Here is an 18916-nt window from a genome sequence, read left to right as displayed (position 1 = left end):
AGGCTGCCAGTTCAAAACCAGGCATATATATGACACATAAAATACAATATTCAGTAGATTCATCATGTTACCTCTGGCAAAAAGATAGACCAGTGCTGAGGAGGCTTTTCAGAAGAAAGCACTCACAGGTGGAGTGTCATTTCCCAACACTGGCATGGCTGGTGCCAGGACACCTCATGCTGGAAAGCAGTGATTCTTGGGGGGTAAAGCACTGGTCAGCATTCCAACACTCTCTGTGTGTCCTTGGGACTTCCAAGCCTGTTTCCTCCTCTCCTGTCTCACGGTCACTTGGCTTCTCCAAGGTAGGAACTGTCACTACACAGATGCACAGATCCCAGTCCTATGAATTCCCAATGCCAGCGAGGGCCCCTCTGTTCCACTGGAATGTAAATAAACCCCAGGACTTCTCCTGGACCTCTGCAAGTTAAATAAAGCACTTGCACAGCCCCTCCACCAAAGCACGTGGGAAGGCAGTAAGGGATTGATTCCGGTTTGTCTTTGACCTTCCTGTGCCCTCCTCACAACCTTCCACTCCCTGATTTATTTAGTTTTGTCATCTTTTCCCCAAAACCCACATCAGAATACAGAGGAACCAGAAGTGGGGTACCAAAGAAAAGCAAATGATTAGACTAAAAATATCCTTGCCAAACACTCAGAAAAATAAATAGGTGGAAAATAAGCCCAGCTCTCCTGAGGGCAGAGTAAGGCAGCGTGCACTGAGGGTCACAGGGATAGCTGCAGTAATTACATTTTACATTGCTTTAGGTTTCATTTGTGCTGTCAAAACTGTTTTGTCACACTGGATTTTTTATTTTTAATGCATTTCAGATTTTGCTAATCTCTAGAAAATCTATATCAGTCTAATCAGAGGATTGGGAGGCTCCTTGCTGTATCAAAAATACACTGCTCCATTAAGTCAATCTTTCATACTGGCTTAGAAGTCTTTGGAGATTTCCAATTTGTCAAAGGACGGGGTTGGGTTTTTTCCCTGTCCGTGTAGTTAAGTTTTTCTAATGATGAATCTTTAAGAACGAGAAAAAAAGGAAGAAGGAAGCAAAGAAAGAGAGCAGACAAAGTGAGGGCATTAAAAAAGCCAGCACTGACCAAAGTTTTGCACAGGAGTGCTTGAGATGCCAAATAATTGCATGAAGATCAGAAGATTATAAGGAAATTGTAATCATGGACAAATTCTTGGTTCTTCCTCTTACACCAAATGAGATTATCCCCACTCCCAGGTTCCCCTTGGCCTATTCCTCCCTGAATTTCCAGCTGTCACAGACTGACCTCCCGCTCCCAGTTCCCTGTGGGAACAGCCTCGTGCCCACTTGTGCCTGCTCCAAATGAGCCCCTTCATGGCTTCTTGCAAAGTGCTTCTCAGGCACAGGAGGGACTCCCTGTGAACAAGAGAAATCCAAGTGCTATCAGCTTTAAATCCCTCCCTTCTGCTCCAGTGGCTGCAGAAACACTGGATGCTGACCAGGCAGGTCCTGGCCCCGAGCTGTAGGAGGGAAGAGGCAGGAGGGTTTGGCAAAGAGCAGAGGATGGGGATCATCTCTTCCTCTTCAGTGGCCACCACCATGTCCCCTAAAGGGCACAGCCCCCCCAGTGGCACAGACTTATTCTCTTTTGGGGAACAGCCAAGAAACAACTCAGGTTTTTCCTGCTTTAGACATTATGGGAAAGAGCAGCACTCCTCTTCCAGAGGAAGCTGTAAGGGCTGGAATGCAGTAGGTAAAGACTGGCAGCTGGGAGAGGAGAAGGGGAAAGCAGCAAAGGAGTGATTTTCCATAGCAGTTACATTATTATCTGACACATATGAATGTTTACACTGTAGAATGTTTTAAGGTGTTTCCAGCTTTTCACTCTTACTTGCTGCATTCATTTTTAAGCATAATCCTGCCCAGGGAGCTGTGACTTCACCTTACATTCTTTTTTTTTTCCTAACACTAGTTTGTTTCTGCTCCTAAAATAACACCTGTGTGCCATTTGTACTTCTTATTATCACAAATGGACTCTGGTAATGTGCTTGTAAAGCACCAAGAGAAATGGAAGCCTGATCTAGGATTGTCTAATTGAACCTGAGCACAGAAGATAAAAGAATGACAGTACAATACTTGACCATCATATTCAGGCACAAACTCGAGGCTGGTCTGCCTTGAGTTTACCTCTCATACCCCCAGACTCTTCCAAACAGGATTTCAACCACAAAGTGCTTCAAAATTCAGTGTTGGTCAAGAATTACTAAAGTCCTGTGAAAACTAAGAGAAAATTCCCCCCATTTTTTTTATCAGCTCAGGTCCTCAAAGGACAAACGAGGCAAAACCAAGCCAGGTTGTGCAGCTAAAAGGACAGGCAGCATCACTGAGCAGTAATGAACTAGTCCCAGCCACAGAGGGTGAAATATTAGCCTCTCAATCACTTCTTGCTATCCAAAATCCATTGAAAGCAGAATGATTAAAGTCCACCTGGTGGATTTACAGGGCTTTGTGCTGATATGAGACTGTTCAGTCAGGAGAGGCAGCCTTTTGACATGATTCAGTTGACTGCCCACGGCATTTGACACACACCTAAGGAGTCTAAGTGGTTACTGCTATTAGCAAAGACTTGAAAAAAAGACACTTGTCACATTAGGTCAGCTCTCTCTTAACTTCATCCTGTGAAATGTCACCAGTGCCCCTGGGCTCCTCATCCCTTATCAGGCTCTCAGATATATGTAGTTATTGTTCCAAAGCAGCAAGAAAGAGAGAGAGAAACAAAGAAAGAAAAGTGTGAGTTGTTTGTTGTCTCTTCCACAAACGACAAAGCAGTTCTTGAAGGTTTAAGGGAAGGACAGACCTGATTGCTTTGTGCATTATGCTTTTGTAGGGAATTACATCCCTGTGCTGAATCCTCACCCATTGCCCTCACTCACTGGAACAATACCCACAGCACTGGTTATCCAACAGCTCCCTGTTAAGACACTGCTCACAGACATGGCTACACTCAGAGGACTTTTTGGAAACTGTGTATTATTTTAAGTATTATTTAAGCAGAATCTCCATTTTCTGCTTCATTTAAAGCCTAGAAAATCTAAAGCCTTGAAGTCTTGTCTTGCCACAGGCTGCACCTCTAAACTGCAATGTGAGAAGGATGGAAGTGTGCAAAAAGGAAAGAAATACAGAGAAGGGAGACATAGATGAGAGTCTTTCATAATATCTCAGTTGGACAAGTCAGCGTTTGACAGCTTGAATTTATGTGAACATTAACAGAATTGATAAGTCAGGGTCTTGCTGACCTTGGTAATACTCCAGAAGTAATATTTTCACTAAGGTGAACTATTTCTGGACATTTCTCCAATGTACTGAACACAAACATTTTTTTCCTGACATTGGAGCGAGCACAGCTCCTTGTTCCTGTTCCCTATTGAAAGGGAACAATATATTCTTATTTCAGCCAAGGTCATCTAAATTCTTGCCCCTTGGCAGGGATTCACATTTTTTCCTCTAAATGCCTCAATAAATGAATCTTGCTTTTCTCTCCTTAAACAGGTTGCACCTACCCCACAGAGCCTGAGCAGCAAAGCCAGGCTTCTCAGAGGGGTGTCCTGCCAGCAGGAGCCTTGACTTTCCAAGAAAACTCCACTTTCTCTGCTTTGCCTTGTGTCTATATGTTGTTTTCCTTTGGCATCACCGTTTATCAGGATGAACCAGAGCATTCCAAAGCATTTGGAACACAAATCAGTTTTCCTGGGCTGTGAACGAGTTGCTCGGGTAGGGCAATAAAAGGGACAGAGCAGGACCCAAGGCTTCCTGAGACACAGACTATCTGTTTTGCTCTGGAATATTTGAGTCAGGAAATGTTATTCATCAGCAGCATGACACCTGGAAAGCACACAGGAATGAGACCCCCAGGAAAAGAAGGGCCCTTTCCTTTCTGGGAAAGGGGCACAGTCTCTTGGCCTGACCACACTCCGCTGACCGACAACAGAAGATCCCAACATCCAGAAAACCCTCTGGAATTCAGCTTTCCCTGGTGTGAATCAGCTCCCTGGGCCTGGAGTGACGTTGATTTATAGCAATGGGGGTGTAGGCAGCTCAATTCATTTCGTGAGCAACCACAAAACACATTGTATGCAATCATCTCCATCTATAACAACAAAACCTGTGTGCTCAGGGAAATGGCTTGATGATACCACAGATATATACATTTATACAAGGTAATTAAAAGAGTTACTGAAGCAGCAGAGAACAGATCTTTAATTACTGGCAATGCTCTGAATGGCCCATGGCCCACAAATGTATCTCTATCATAATCACACTCAGCCCTTCTCCTCTTCAAAGTCTATCATAATTGTTTACTAATTAATCTTTAAGCCCTTGTACCACACAGCCTGTTTACTCTTCTATAAACACTGACTGCACAGTTCTGGGGAAGAAAAGGAGGAGAGGATGATGTGTTAGAGAATTTGCTACATTCCCTGAAAGACTCACTGCTTGGCATTTATTTGTGTTAACTTCTGTAACTTCTGAGCATCAACGGGGACTTATCTTAGTTCTGTGATACAGCTAAAATCCTGATTTTAGCACCTGACTGGGTAGCACTTTAACATGAAAGGTAACAACAGATAACATTGCCTGGAACATCCTTGTTCAGGGAAACAGCTGCAAATGTTAAGGCTGATCATTTCCAAATTTTACACTGATCTCAGGCTCAATTGTTCAGAGAGAGCATTAGATCAGTTCTGTAAGCAAGGGTAGAGAATGTGCTGCCAGGTCAGATAACTACCATGGTCATGGTCAGAAATAACTTGAAACTGTGCAAAAAAAAAAGGATGTTCTTTCTGTGGAGATTTTGGTGTGGCTGAGTTACAAAAGAAAACAATCATGATTTGAAATTAAGTTTTAGGGTATCTATGTCACACCCAACATCTTAAGCCAACACTTGAGATGGCAACATCAATCACTGAACTTATGGAATGCTGGGATTGTGTTGTTTGGGTAAGTTCTGTTTGGTTTTCACTAAGGATGCATTTTCTGAGGAGGTCACACACTTCCCCCTGGCCCCACACTGCTGCACCAGGAAGTGGCAAAGGAGGTTTCGTGTCCTTCTCCCTCATTTGAGACTAGACACAAAAATTCACAAAAACTCAAAGCAAATGTTAGGAGAAAGAAGTCCCAGTCCTCTCTGTCCTTCTCTTTGGTAGAGACAGAAACAAGGCAAAGGCCTGAAATCCCATCCAGCCCAAGGAGCTCGGGGCACTGCAGGAATTAGCCCACACAGACAAAGTTGCTCTGCTGTGCAGTGGCTGATGGAGTGGGGCTCTGTGAGACAAAAAAAGGACTAATCCTGACAGGAGGGAGAATTTTGCTTCCATGAATAGGACTTTTGAAGGGCAAACAGCTGCCTCAGGTACGTGCCCTCACGCATGCAAGAAAAGAGAGGGGAGAGATTTCAGTAACCCAAGAGGAGCTTTTGGACTATGTTGTGTTCATGTGCTGCTAAAGCTGATGATGTGCCAGTAGGAACCAGCTCATCAGATGGGCACAGGCTCCCTCTGTTCTTTCCTAGGAAGGTGGCAGATAAAAGACAAGGCATTCAAGTAGCTGACAGGGTAACCTGTAAGTGCCTGTCCTGAGCAATCTACTTGTCAGCTTTGCTGGCTCAGAGAGGAGACGTGTGCCACAGCTGTCAGCTTTGTGTCATCTTCCCTCTCCGCCTTTCATCGGCCTTCAGCCCATGAATGGAGGTTTTATTTGACTTTCTTTTTTTGGCCCAGCTCGCAGGAGGAGCTCCTTTGTCCTGCCTTAATGTATCTGAGTGTGGAAATCCAGCCAGTTCCAGGAGCAGCGAAAAGCAGGATGGGGTTGAAGACATAAGGAAGCCATCACCACCACCACCATCATCATCACCATCATCATCATCATCATCCAACAGGCACACTGAGGCCTCGAGGTGCAAATGCACAGGCTGAGCAAACACAGAGCCCTAAAACACACTGACCACCATCCACAAGCACTACATCAAGGACACAAAGGACAGCGCTTTCCTTTTCCCTGTGTGTGATTCCACAAGCTCTTCTCCATCACAAGGATAAATGCCTGTGAAAATGGGGAATCTCAAAGCTGCTTTTCTTTAACGGTGGCATCAACACCATCACAAATGGAACAACCTCCCAAGTCTGACCTGGAGAATCTCTGCACCTGATCCCTTTCCATCCTTCTCCCTGGCAGAAGCTGTCTAAGCCAGGCACTCCCTGCTCCTGGAAAAGCGTGTGGGTACAGGGAGCACTTAAACATCCACCTTTCCAGGGAAGACAAAGGGCTCGCTCCTCCACACACTTTCCCTCCACCACAGCTCCCTAACAGAAGGTGTAGGGATGGATTGTGAGAGCCTCTGGCTATGAACAGAATCCTCTCTCTAAAACAATAATCAGGTCAAGGCAATCTCCTTGATTCCCCAGAATACACACAGAGGAAGGAGACTGTGGAGCTCCTGTGTGAGTTTAGAAGAGTCAGGAAAGATCAAAGTACAAGAGACTGGCAAGGGCAGACACCGAACTGTAGAAAAATAGCAATGCTGTGATTGCAAGGCACGAGGAAAGAAGGAACATCTTCAGACATATAACTCAGGAAGCAATGGCACAGCAGGAAAAACGAAGCATCAGCAGCTGGCACCATCCCTGATACGAGGCCATGGTGTCACAGGCAGATGCATTTCATTGTCAAACAGATTCTAATGAAGTGTCTCAGTTGAAGAATGTCAACGATATTCTACTTTGATCAAGAATATTTCATCATTCCTGGATCAAAGTGGGGGTTTTCTGACCTTTTTATTCCCTTTCTTTTTACATATATAAAACATCAGGTTTAAAGGTACATAAACTTTGACTCTTTACTGTGACTCATCACTAAAAAGAGCTAATGGTGCAAGCGGCCCTCCTGAGCACAGGGGTGGGCCTGGGGACACACAGAGGCAGCTCCCAACTCACGTTAGTCTTTGATTCTGTGCAGGTAAATGTCAAAGCAAATACTGGAATGCAGCTCTGAATGCAAATCCCAATTTCTGCCCATCTCTGCTGCTGGTTTCTGGGAGGCAGGAGGTAAAAGCTGATTAATGCCTCCTGTCCTTTTCAGACACCCACACTCCTGACATTTGCTTCAGTGTTCTGGCGTTGAGCAAGGAACTCTGAGCCTGTTCTGCTTTCAGATGTGGACAAACTGCAAGAGCAGACAAAGGAGGACTGGGTGAAAGAAAAGCATTTGCAACACCCTTTGGAAAGGCAGGCGTTCCAGTGGGAAGCTTCTCTGGGTTTTCAAGAGTTAGCTGTCAAACCTGCAAGTTCCTGCCTGCTCAGCTCTGGGCTCTTTTAACCCGTCCATTAGGAGATGGATTTTTAGATAAGTAACCCGACATCTGCTGCTTCACACTGGTCATTCTGCCTGGGTGCTCCACCCTCCTCTCACCCTGTGTCGGCTCAGCATCACTCCTGGGACATTCCAAACATCCCCACAGCCACCACTGCCATTGGAAAAGCTTGGAAACAGCAAGGAAGGGAAGTAAAAAGCATCTTGCCTATCTCAGTCATGATTCCCACCTACCTGATCAACTCATAAGCTTATCCAATCCAGGAAGTTATGCACAGAGTCTGACCAGCAGATCCAAAAGGTATTTATAGTCCCTGGAATATCCTTTGGAATTGTCACAGATTCATCCAGTTTCTTGGAGGAAATCTATTATGGAGCAGGTAAAGAAGCTCCTGAGTGCTAACATTTTTTAAACTTCCCAAGTTTCCAGGGGAAAAATGTTTGTGGGGTCCTAAAGCAAAGATTATTTGGCTCTGGATGCAGAGAAAGATTCCTAACCAAGTGAAAAGCATATTGCAGTTAAGGACTGTTTTTACAGATAAAATATTGCTTGACATAAAGCATATATTATTGCTTTTATTTATCAGAGTAAGATAATTCAAAATCAAGAGAAAAAGAAACTGGAATCTTATAACTTCACTAATTTTCACAGATACCTGATCACTGTTTCAAACAATAAAGGCCATAGTAAGACTATAACTGATAAATGCAAAAGATTCTTAAAAGATACTATAATCCTACTTAATACATCATCATTACTTGGCAAGAAAACAGACAAATGCAGTGGGGTTTATCACAGCACTTGCATTTGATCAAGAGCACAATAATCTCATTCAAATCAACACCGTAATTAGAAAGTAATTGCTGTATAATCAGACATCAAACAGACAAAATCACCCTGGGTGTTTCTGACAAAATCACGCGGTGTCAGTTTAATTCTACTCCCTTTGGAGGCTTTATTCACAAGGTGACAGTGCTAAGACTTCCTGAACCCCCTTCCTAATTCCTTCCTTAAGGTGAGTGGGGAGATGCAGAAATCCAGGAACCGGCACAGGTGGGTGGGATGACGGACCCCAGCACATCCCTGGGGTACCAGAAATCCAGAATGAAGATGCCTGCAAAGCCTTTCCTCAGTTTCCACCAGCCTGCTCAGAAAGGAGGAATCCTGGAGGGTGCCAGTGGGAACTGCAGCCCATGGTTGCTGGGACCCAAAGGGACAGTTGTGAGTGGAAATCCTTTTGTACCGCGCATCAAATACCGGGGAATAATTGTGTCGTTCTCTCTGAAGAGCCTCAAAGCAAAGGATTTCAAAGGCAGGAAGGAGCAAATACCTGGAGCTCTCTAATTACAGAGTCTGAGATATGCACGGCAAAGTATTAAAATAAATGATATAGATGAATTATCAGAGAAGAGAGCGGGGCTGATAAGCCATATTTAGTATCCTAATCCTGGCTGTTTGTTTTGCATTCCTTGAGCCTTTCAAGATGACAGGTTCTGATCAACTGCTTCCCTTAGAGGTTGGCAGCTTTCCTGCTCCAGCATTTAATTTCTGTTTGATGTTCTCAACTTTGTGTCAATGTACAAACTACTGTTAAGATATATAGCAGTGATTAAAATAATTCATCCATCTGGTTCTAATTAAAGACCTAGTTAAACCTAATGACAACTTGATCTAGCAAAGCCAGCTCTCATCTTTTAAAAGGGCTGTGTGCATTCAGAACCCAGTGCTGTAAATGGGTGACAGACTATTGCAGTGTGCCCATTAAATTCCAGGGAATTAATTAAACTCATTTCATAAAAAAGTCTTAATGACATTTACTGGAAAGAGAAATAAGGCAGAAATTGCAGGTACCCAGGAGTGCTCCCTATGGGATTTCACTGCTTCCAGAAGGACCCAGCAGACCCTCCAAGCACCACGGCAGATCCTGGGATGGAGGTAAAAGGGGTTTATGAATCTGCAATCCCAAAAGGGTTGTAACTGCAAATTCAAGTCTCTGCTGGCTGCTCCCCAGCTAAGGGACATAAACACACATCCCTGAGTACTTTGGGCACCATGAGCACTGATCTTCAGGAATGGGAAATACCTGTGAGGGTCAGAAAACACACGGGAACCAGGGAGCCAGATAAGGATTCACTGACCTAGTGAAAGAAAGCAAAGACATTCCCAAAAGTTGGAAGAGCTGGCATTCCCCTTTATGGCTCTGCCTGCTGGCAACAGGAAAGATGTCCCACTTATTCAAAACATTGTCTCTTGTGGAAGAAAAATCCCAGAGGATTTCCACCACCTTCTGTCGGATGCAGGATTTCTGTTGTCTTGAGCAAGACCAGGATCAGGTTCAGGAGCTGAACTGTGTAAACAACTGGTTTTGCCTTTGCAGCAGTCTCTAAAAACCAGAGAGCACTGCTTTGGATCTGCCCAATCCAAATGTCTTTCAGAAATTCCAACAAAGTAGAAAGTTGTAATGACCTAATTTGTGTCCAAACTAAACACTAACTCGATCTGAAGGGATTATTTATTTCAATTTTGAAGTGTTTTAAACACCCAGTTTTGAAACATGAACCCCTTGAACTGTTAGATTTCAAGATCTACCCGATTTGGGTGATTTCTTTTTTTTTTTTCCATGGAACAATTTGGCAAAAGTGACATATATTTGCAAAACTATTATCATAACTAAATCTGATTTATTTTTTTTTTTGCTGAAAATTTCCACTTAAATCTGTCACCCAAGGCAGGAACTGGGAATATTTTTCAGGTTTTTGCCTGATTGCATTACACCCTTTTCAATGAAATCTGCAACTGTAAAAATGTACAGTCTTCACAGAAAACCAAGGTAGCAGAAGAACCTAATCAAAATCCTACACACTGATCTTTGCAAGCTTATTTGAAGACGACTGTTCAGTGGAGCCTTCTCTGATCCCCACCTTCCATTCTCATTCCAGGTATAAAACAAAATATTGCTGAAAATTTCACTGGTTTAAAGCTTTTTCCTCTTTTATCCTCCTTGCAATTAAAAAAAAATTACACATAAAGTTCATCTTCCAGCCTGTGCCTTGACTTTCTGCCCTTCATATATTCAGTTATTATATTCCTGATTGATTAATCCACAATATCTACTTGATAAAGCCACAAATGCATAATGAAAATGATGATCTTTAAGCTGCTGATTGCATTTTTCATTTGCTTTGAAGTCTCTTGCCAGCTGATGTTATTTTAGGACAAGACTCTGAAGCGGGTCTGGGGTTTGAGTTTGGGGTATTTTCTTTGCTTTACTCACATTTTTTAATGTTTTAACCAGCAGACTGTGAACAACCTGTCCCATTTTTTTTTTCCTTAATAGATGCTGAAATTTTCTTCCTTTGCAGCATCTTTTGCAGTTTGCAACTCCTAGAAAAGTGACTGAGATCACAAGACAGAACTGGCAAATTACAATTGTTTTCTCACTGTAGGGATAATACACCACAATCACATTTCTGCAGCACACACACGCCTGCTTCCATGTCTGGTCCAGGTCCAGAAGTGGTGAAACAAAGGCAGCTGTTAACAGTTCCAACTGGCCAAGGGAAAACCTGGAGAATAGGAAACCTCCTGAGAAGACCCAGAGTCGTGAGATTTGCAGTGAGATATCCAGCCCAACTCTCAGTGACCTTTCTGGGGGAACTGAAAACGTCTGGCTGCTTGTCAAAACTGAACATCCAAGCCCATTGCTGAAGGAAACCCACAGCAAGAGATAGCCAAAGCAATATCAAAGGCCCAAGATCCATGAGATGTAAGGAATGGAGTTGTTTTGGGAATAGCCTTTTCTGCACTGCACGCTCTGTGCTGCTCCTTAATTATCTGCAGACACACCAGTTCCTGCCCTGCCCTAATCAGGAGAACACAATCCTTGCTGCCTCAAACATACAACCCCCTTTTGGACATCTCTTGATGGGCTAAAACTGAGCCAAAATGTCAAAATATCACAGGAGAGACCAAAGGGAGAATTGCCAATATTCAGACAGAGCAGTTCTTCCATCAATCACACTCTTGCCTCTCTCTAGTACAGCCACAACCTCCACCCCCCAAAATTATTTCATACTATTGAACATGAGCAAGGCTATCAAAATCCATCTCCCAATCCTTCCAGACTGGTGATCCATAGTCTACCCCAGGTCTGACCATTCCCAGCAGCATTTTAATCAGTGACCCAACATACCCAGCCCCTGGCAATCACAGGGCACTTGGAGTTGGGATCCAGAGTGAATCAATAGTATGGACACCTCTGGGAGAACATCCAGAGGTGGGAGAGAGCTGAGGAAGGCAGACAAGGTGGGAGGTTCACTGGAAGAGCAGCACTGGGGAACAGCAGCAGGGTTTGGGGATGTACCAGTCTGAATTTCCCTACTGGTGTCAGGTGAGCAGAGTTGCACTGAACTCTGGGGTGAGGGACATGACTAAGTGACAGCAACACCTCAGCAGCCAACAGGCAGCTGCTACAAACCTCTGATGTCACCCCCTGCACCCAACCTCCTGCAGAGCAGCAAACCTGTGCTCAGAGGACCCTCCAAAGCCCCACTGTCAGCCATGAATACAAATGCTCCGGGAACCTGACTCGTTTCAGCCATCCCAGGCCCAGCTGGCTTTAATTTCTCTCGCTATTCAAAAATGAACCACTTGAATTTGTAATTTTTAGTCCAAACAAAAGGCTCTATATTTCGAGGCCGGCGTGGAGGGAGTAGGGGAAATCTGCCTCACCCTCAGCTACTGCAGAATTGACTGGCACAGAAGTCAGGATTAAGGGAACCTCAGCCGAGAAGCAAGGCCAGAGCCCCCTGCAGTAGCCACTGTACAACCCCATGCCCTGTGGATGAGAGGGTCCACCACAGTCTTCCATGGCAAATCTTTCCCCATAGTCCTTTTCTCAGAGTCCAGTACTATCCTGCTTCAGATCAGGGGCTGCCTAAATTATCTTAACGAGATAATCTTAGATTTTTCTCCAGGACAGCAAAAAATATTCCATCTGCTCATTTTTGTTGCAGCCAATTGAAACCAGTCACAAGGATTTACTAGATGTAAAGGAAAGAGATATTTTTTAGTGCTGCTGTAAGTAAGTAGGACATACAGTGTCAGGACAACATGGAAATGTGTGCCATGCTCCTAAAAGTTGACTGAAGGTGGAGATGGCGTGACTGCAGAGCCTGACAGAGCTGTGGTCCCTCTCAGCACTTCCCAACAAACAGCTGCCCCAGGACACACCCACAGGCACCCTGGGGAGACAGGGATAGAGCACCCAGTGCTTTCCTCTGCCCTCCTTCCTCAGTGTGACTCCAGGGAACTGCCATCTGAAGGAATTCACCCACACCTCCACCAGCCCCTGCTGCCGAGGGAAATCCAGCTGGACTTTCCCCCTGACACCCTTCCTTTGCGCAACTCCCGTCTCTTCCTTCCCGGGGCCTCCTCATCCAAACCTCCTTGGCACGACCCAAGTAGGTCTTCTCTCACCAGGGCAAGAAAAAGCTGAGTGTGGAGGCAATTTGTCCCTCAAAGCATAGATCATTCCTCCAGTCAACACATGCATCTGGCCAGGGCTCCTTGGCCCGCTTTCCGGAGCGGTGGATGCTGTCCAGAGCCCTCTGCTCAGTGTCCCTGACAAGATGGCCATCAAAGCCTGGGTTAGGGGTCACTCACCCACAGCCATTAGCACTCCAGAGTGATTGATTATCAGCATGTGTGGTCTCAATCAAGAGCCGGTAATGAGCTGCATTCATTAATCCCATTTATATGTTTGCATAGGCCAGTCTTGGATTTCAGAGAATAAAAAGGCTTCATACTGAGATCTGCACATTGCACTGCCTGGCAAGGGTAAGGAATCCCAGAGTGGATCAAGGATTTGCATCTAATTCTGTATTTTGGGAATTTCAGCCCAGGTGTTTCTAGCTATCAAGCAGAGTGACTCCACAGCATGACCTGCACCCCTCACAGCAGCATCCAGCCTGTGCTACGTTTTATCTGTACTTATTTTATGTTTTCCTTGCACTTTTAAAGTAACTTTTCATGGACACAGCTACACCCAGTGTTACACCCAGCCCAGGTTTCTGTTCCTACTTAGGCCGTGGTGGGTTCTCTGTTATTTTGTGTTTGATAACCCCCCTTTTTTCCTCATCACCTACAGCAAACCCCTCATGTTCTGAATATGCCACCACCACCTTTGGCTGCCCTGTCTTCCTCAAGCCATTCCCTCTGATAACCTTCTGCAGAGAGCCCCATCAGCAAGTAACTTGACTCCATGCCCTACCCTCACATCCCCTTTGGAATGGGCCAGGCTTCCATCCTCTGCTGAGGCCAGGTTCCTCTCACTGGCAGGAAAGCCATACTCCCTCCCCTCCCCAAAGATCCCCTGAAGGAGTTATAAAAACAAAGGGTGAAATTCTGGCTCTGTTGAAGTCAACGGGAACGAGGCCATTGACTTTAATAAGGCCAGGCCTGACCTCAGCACTCGGAGCTCCAGCACAATTCCCTGTGTTTCACACAGGAGGATGAGGGGCTTCTCAGCTTCACCGCTTCTGAAAGCGCTCCAGAGCCTCAGTGAGGACACCTCCAACTCATTTAACTGCCAGAGAACATTCACATGGATAAACTCACCCACCAGAACAGCAGAAACGGGCTCAAATCCCCAGAAAAATATACTCGGTTTGAACCAGCTCACTCTCAAGTAGAAACCATTTATTTGAGAAGATGTTAGAAACTGCACTCAACCTCAGATAGCTCAAGGAATCAGGAAATTGCATGGTTGGCTGTCCAGAACCTGTCACAGCTTTTCCCAGTATAAATTCAGTACACAATGGAAAAAATAAAGTTCCTTCAAAAAGTTAAGTGGGGCTTTTTTTTTTTTTTCTATTAGGAAGGTATTAGTTGTTTAAAAATAGATTTGAATAATAAATGCTTATAAGTGTTTCCAGGCCCCTTTTTGGTAGAAATGCTTTTAGCATTTCATGTGGGGAAAAAAATATGTACTAGTGAGAAGTAATGGTATTTAGCCCCTCTAGTGCAAGTATGTTAAAGGTGACCAGCAAATAATTGTTTCAGCAATTCAAAAACCTTACAACTATGCACTGAAAACTAAAATAAACAAGGTGAGGGTGATACAGACTGCACAGTAAATTAAAAAGCCTTTATATTTCTTTTGCAAATCCCTAAAGACCAGTGCACAGCTCTCTTTCCATGGGATGCCACAGTTGGTGCTGGAAGCAATGGGTTGGGGTAGGAAAATGCCAGCACTTCATATCCTTATTTCACACCCATAATCCACAACAAGGAGTTCTTTATTTCTTCAAAGCAAAGACCACCTCTGCTGAACACCCTTGGACTGACAGCAGAGAACTGGGAGATGCCTGGGCCATGCCCAAGGGTTGCCAGGATGGAAAAGGACTCCGAGGGCCTCGCAAAGCGCTGCTCTGGGAGGAGAAGGAGCAAGAGGAACCAGCCTGCTGGGAATGCCACCCTTATTGATGTCTAGAAAGGCAGGCTCAGGCAGAGACATGATCCCCAGAGTTTCTCCCAGGGCAGGAAAGAAACTGGAAAGATGCAGAGCTGCAGAACCAAAATTTGCTGTAGGAGGGTTTTGCCTGCCTCTTGTGTGACCAACCCAGTTCCACGAATTAATTTAACAGGTACATGTGAGTACACAAATAAACAAGAGCTTACAGATACCTCACACCAGATTATAAAATTTACTCTGACTTTAGACATTTAAGAGCTGTGATGACTTAGTGCTGCATTTATTGGCAGGTGAGCAAACAAGGGGAAGGGCAAAATTTCATAGACAGCCCTTCTTCAGAAGCAGGGAAAACATGGTGCTACCAAAAACCATACTCCCGACCTCTGTAGCTTCAATGTTACCCTAAACCCACCAGTCTGCAGCTGAAAGGATCCTAATTAATTAGAGATGAGCAAAAGGAAGTTTCTTTGCTGTTTCCAACCAATTTGGGTGGGTTTATGGTAAAATATTAATGCCAATCAGCAAGGATCTTCCTGAAACAATTCTCTAAGTCATCTTCATTTGCTGTGCTTTGGTTCCCATCCCAAAGCAGGCTCAGGGCACAGGACTTGAATTCTTTCTCAGGAAACCCTTTTTTTTCCTAAAAAAAAAAAAGTCAGGAATCTTCTGTTCCTCAAAGCTCAGAGATACTAGAAAATGAAATATAAATGAAAGTCCTGAGTTGTGGATCCTATCAAGTGGTTCCTACAACTTACGTTGCTGTTCTTCAGGGTCCAAGAATTCCAGCAGGACACGGGGTGGAAACGAGTCTTGTTTCATTCCCAGAGTCTACAAATTTATAAGGCTGCAATTAAAAATTGAAAAGAAAAACATTTTGGTTAATAATAGACATAAAAGGGCCAAATGCTGATTTTCCAAGTCCTGACTAAAAGGTGTTTGAATTCTATGGTATACAAAAATTCTAGACAGAGGCTGGGGATTTTGAAGCAATTTTCATTCCATAATGGAACTAATTTTTGTTTAAAATAGTCACAAAACAGCATTTGTTATAAAAATTAAATGTTAATATAAAACATTTACTATATTCAAAAAACATGGAAGGATGTTACTTTTTTGTCCTTTCTTATTGTTTCAAATCATGTCTAACATCACTGTTGCTGATTGTATCTTTCCTGGCTTTCTATTTCAGCTTTCTCGCACTTTGTTTTGGGGGGTTTTGTTGTGTTTTTTTTTTAAGTTTCCTAGACTGTCTTTCATCTTCTGCAACTTTTTAGCACCCTTGTTCCATTGCATCCAGTATCAATAAAGGATAAAAAGAGGTAGAACAAAAATATCAAAATTCCAAGAGATTAACATCTCTATTTTTAATGAAAAAGCACGAAAAATGTTGTTTATGATGTAGCAAGCAGGTTGTCTTTCATCACAAGTGTTTTGAAGAGGAGATGTGAACAAGATATACTGACAACATTTAATTTTATCTGACTTTACTGAGCTAGTTTTATCTCACTATAGTGAGCATAATGCTTAACATATCAGAAGAAAACAGCCTGCACAAGAATGATGAGTAGCAGGGGAATTAAATAACAATAATAATTATAGAAGGTGTTTCTACAGACTTATTTACCCGTTCAGTATTTCACAGGCCTAAAAACTGCAGCACTAAATTAAGCTTTTTCTACTCTTTGATGACACTGAGGAAACATTTAAACTGAATTAGTAAGAATTTGGAGAAGAAAGTTGTAGCAGGGCATTGACCTCATATGAAAAGGCAGAAGTAAAACATAAGGATCGTGTTTACCCTGGATGAGTTTCCTGTCGACACTGTTTATTATTGAGCAATAAACACACTTGGATTGTGGAGATATATCTTCAGAAGAGGTATTAAGAACCAAACAGTTTCTGTAAATCTTCTGAGTGGGATTAACATTCAGATTTAAACAAGGTTCCACACATAACACGCATTTGATCACTTAACAGGTCCGTGTCCAAAATACTTCTGGCTGCAGATGTGCAGTCAGGATCTGATTCCTCCACTTTGCCTGGCCAAAATGCTGAGATTTGGTCTTATTTTAACTAAACACATCCTAAGTTATTTTTATATGTGTCTCTCGGGCCTCATTTTCACTTGAGGCAAATTTCTGCTGTGGTGATGGGTTGTAAAAGTTCCTTTCTTCCACCTCCCCTCATTTATCCCACTTAGTGGCATTATCTGATAACAATGCTGGGGACACCCTCAGTCCCTCACGCAAAATATAAACAAATGGGCCATGAAGAGAAGGCAGCACCAAATCCTTGTCCCAGCACTGCTGTGACAAGGGGTGGGAGCCCTGGGGGTGATTTACAGCCCTGGCTGGGGACACCGAGTTAGGGCTGGGTAACTTTGCTCCTTCAGCACAAAGGGAGCTCCCCACAAAGCCTCAGCCCTTGGCATCAGCACACAGGCCTGATCTCCCACAGCCTGGAGCAGGGAATGACCTAAGGACTATTTCTCCAGGTTGCTCATTCTGATCGCTCAGGATCACTCTAAAACCAAACTGTTTCTGTTTGCTTGTGGAAAAGGGAACATGGGAGAAAACGCATTTCAGACTGAAAGAAAGGTTTCTTTACATTCACAAACAGCAAGTGGGGTTTTTCTGTTTCTTTACTTTCAGAATTTTATTTTATTATTAAGTTTAATTGAACCTGATCTCAGAACCCCGTTTCAAAACAAAGCCTGAGCACTTCACGTAAAACCTGCTGAAGTGACAGCTTTCACTTCGCTCTTCCTTCCAGGCTGGGAAAGTTTGGTTCAAATTGTTTGCCGAGTTCGACAAGGTTGGCTGCAAACAGTTTGAGCTGAACCGAGTCTGATTTTTCAGCAAATGACCCAGGGGAGCAGCTATTTGTTTTACCTACTGTAACAATAATGTTGGCCATTTCACCATTAGTTTTTTTGTCAATAGCTGATTAGACATAACAAATGTAAGACACGACAGACCAGCACTGCTTTGACAAGGGCTTTGGAGTGTGGAGGGTGCTAAAGAGAGCTCTAAATGCTGATTAACCCCTCCACGGTGTTGTGTTTATCCCTGCCCGGGGTCCCACCTCGGCACAACTGGGATTTATATCCTTAGGGTGCCTGGCTCCGGGTCCTCACTCTCAGTGACCACTATCGGTTACAGTGCCCAGATAGCACAGAAGTGGGCCCTTCAAAGCAGCTACACATGTAGGAATAGTCTGGAGCAAGTGTGTGGATGCAGCCAACCTTCTCCCACTCCTCAGAAAGTCAATGTTCAGAGCAAACCCCTCCTCTGACCTGTCAACACGAGCAGCCTCTCCGCTCGCCCTTCCGAGATTCCAGGGCTGGCGGGAGGTGATGGGAATTGAACTCTGGCTCTCAGGAGCACCTGGCTTTGTTATCTCTAAGGGCCCAGGAAGATTTCAGGCCCTATCACCCCGTGCCATGTCCTGACACTTGACTCACAAAGTGGCCCTGGTGTTGGCTCACCTCCAGGCTGAGATAGCGACTGTCAGCGGCGAGGTGAGAAGGAATGGGAGCGGAGCAGGAGAACAGATCCTACTGCTTCTTGTAGGAAAACACCACAGCCCAGATTGCTGAGGAGTCCTCTCTCTTCTGACTCCCTCTGAACATCAAGATCTTCACTGCAGAGAGTCCAGGAGGTTCAGTTCACACAGGCTTTTTTAGTGCGTTATCTCCATCTGTGTGGTGACCACGGGGGAGGGGGGAAGAAAAAAAAAAGAAAAAATACTGGTTAATACTAAATGAAAACTGATGGATTACACATTCCAAGTATCAGTGAAAGCAGGGAAGTGGCCCAGTTTCCATGCATCTGACTCTTCTTTCAGAAGTATCCTTTCTGTGTACAGAACTATTCAGCATTTACTACTGAGAACAAAGAGCTGAGAAAGCCCATAACCCCAGACAAAATAACGAATCCCAACAGATAATTTGATTTGAATATTCTGGAGCAGAAGCTCGAGCCTGATGCTAAGAGCAGGACATCTCTCTGGGAACAGACCCCGGGCTCTAACCTGCTCTTGTCCCCACAGTTGATTCGTGCCCGTGTTATGTGCATAAGACAGATGCAGGAATGCCCC

General features: G+C 44.2%; 1 protein-coding gene across 7 annotated transcripts in view; it reads right to left on the bottom strand.

Annotated features, from left to right (window-relative positions):
* Positions 1-18916, bottom strand: part of BMP2 (bone morphogenetic protein 2) — a 217232-nt gene that overhangs the window by 132694 nt on the left and 65622 nt on the right. For all 7 annotated transcript variants that reach the window (XM_051793066.1, XM_051793067.1, XM_051793070.1 and 4 more), the window contains 2 exons: positions 18306-18517; positions 15574-15662 (listed from right to left, as the gene is read on the bottom strand). The gene's annotated coding sequence lies outside the window, so the exon portion shown is untranslated. The remainder of the gene's footprint in view (positions 1-15573; positions 15663-18305; positions 18518-18916) is intronic.

The sequence above is a fragment of the Manacus candei genome, unplaced genomic scaffold (assembly GCF_025592945.1).
Source record: "Manacus candei isolate 608988 ecotype Guabito, Panama unplaced genomic scaffold, ASM2559294v1 h1tg000035l, whole genome shotgun sequence".
Taxonomy (NCBI): domain Eukaryota; kingdom Metazoa; phylum Chordata; class Aves; order Passeriformes; family Pipridae; genus Manacus; species Manacus candei.
Note: the sequence above shows the minus strand (reverse complement) of the source record. Positions and strands in the feature narration are given on the sequence as shown.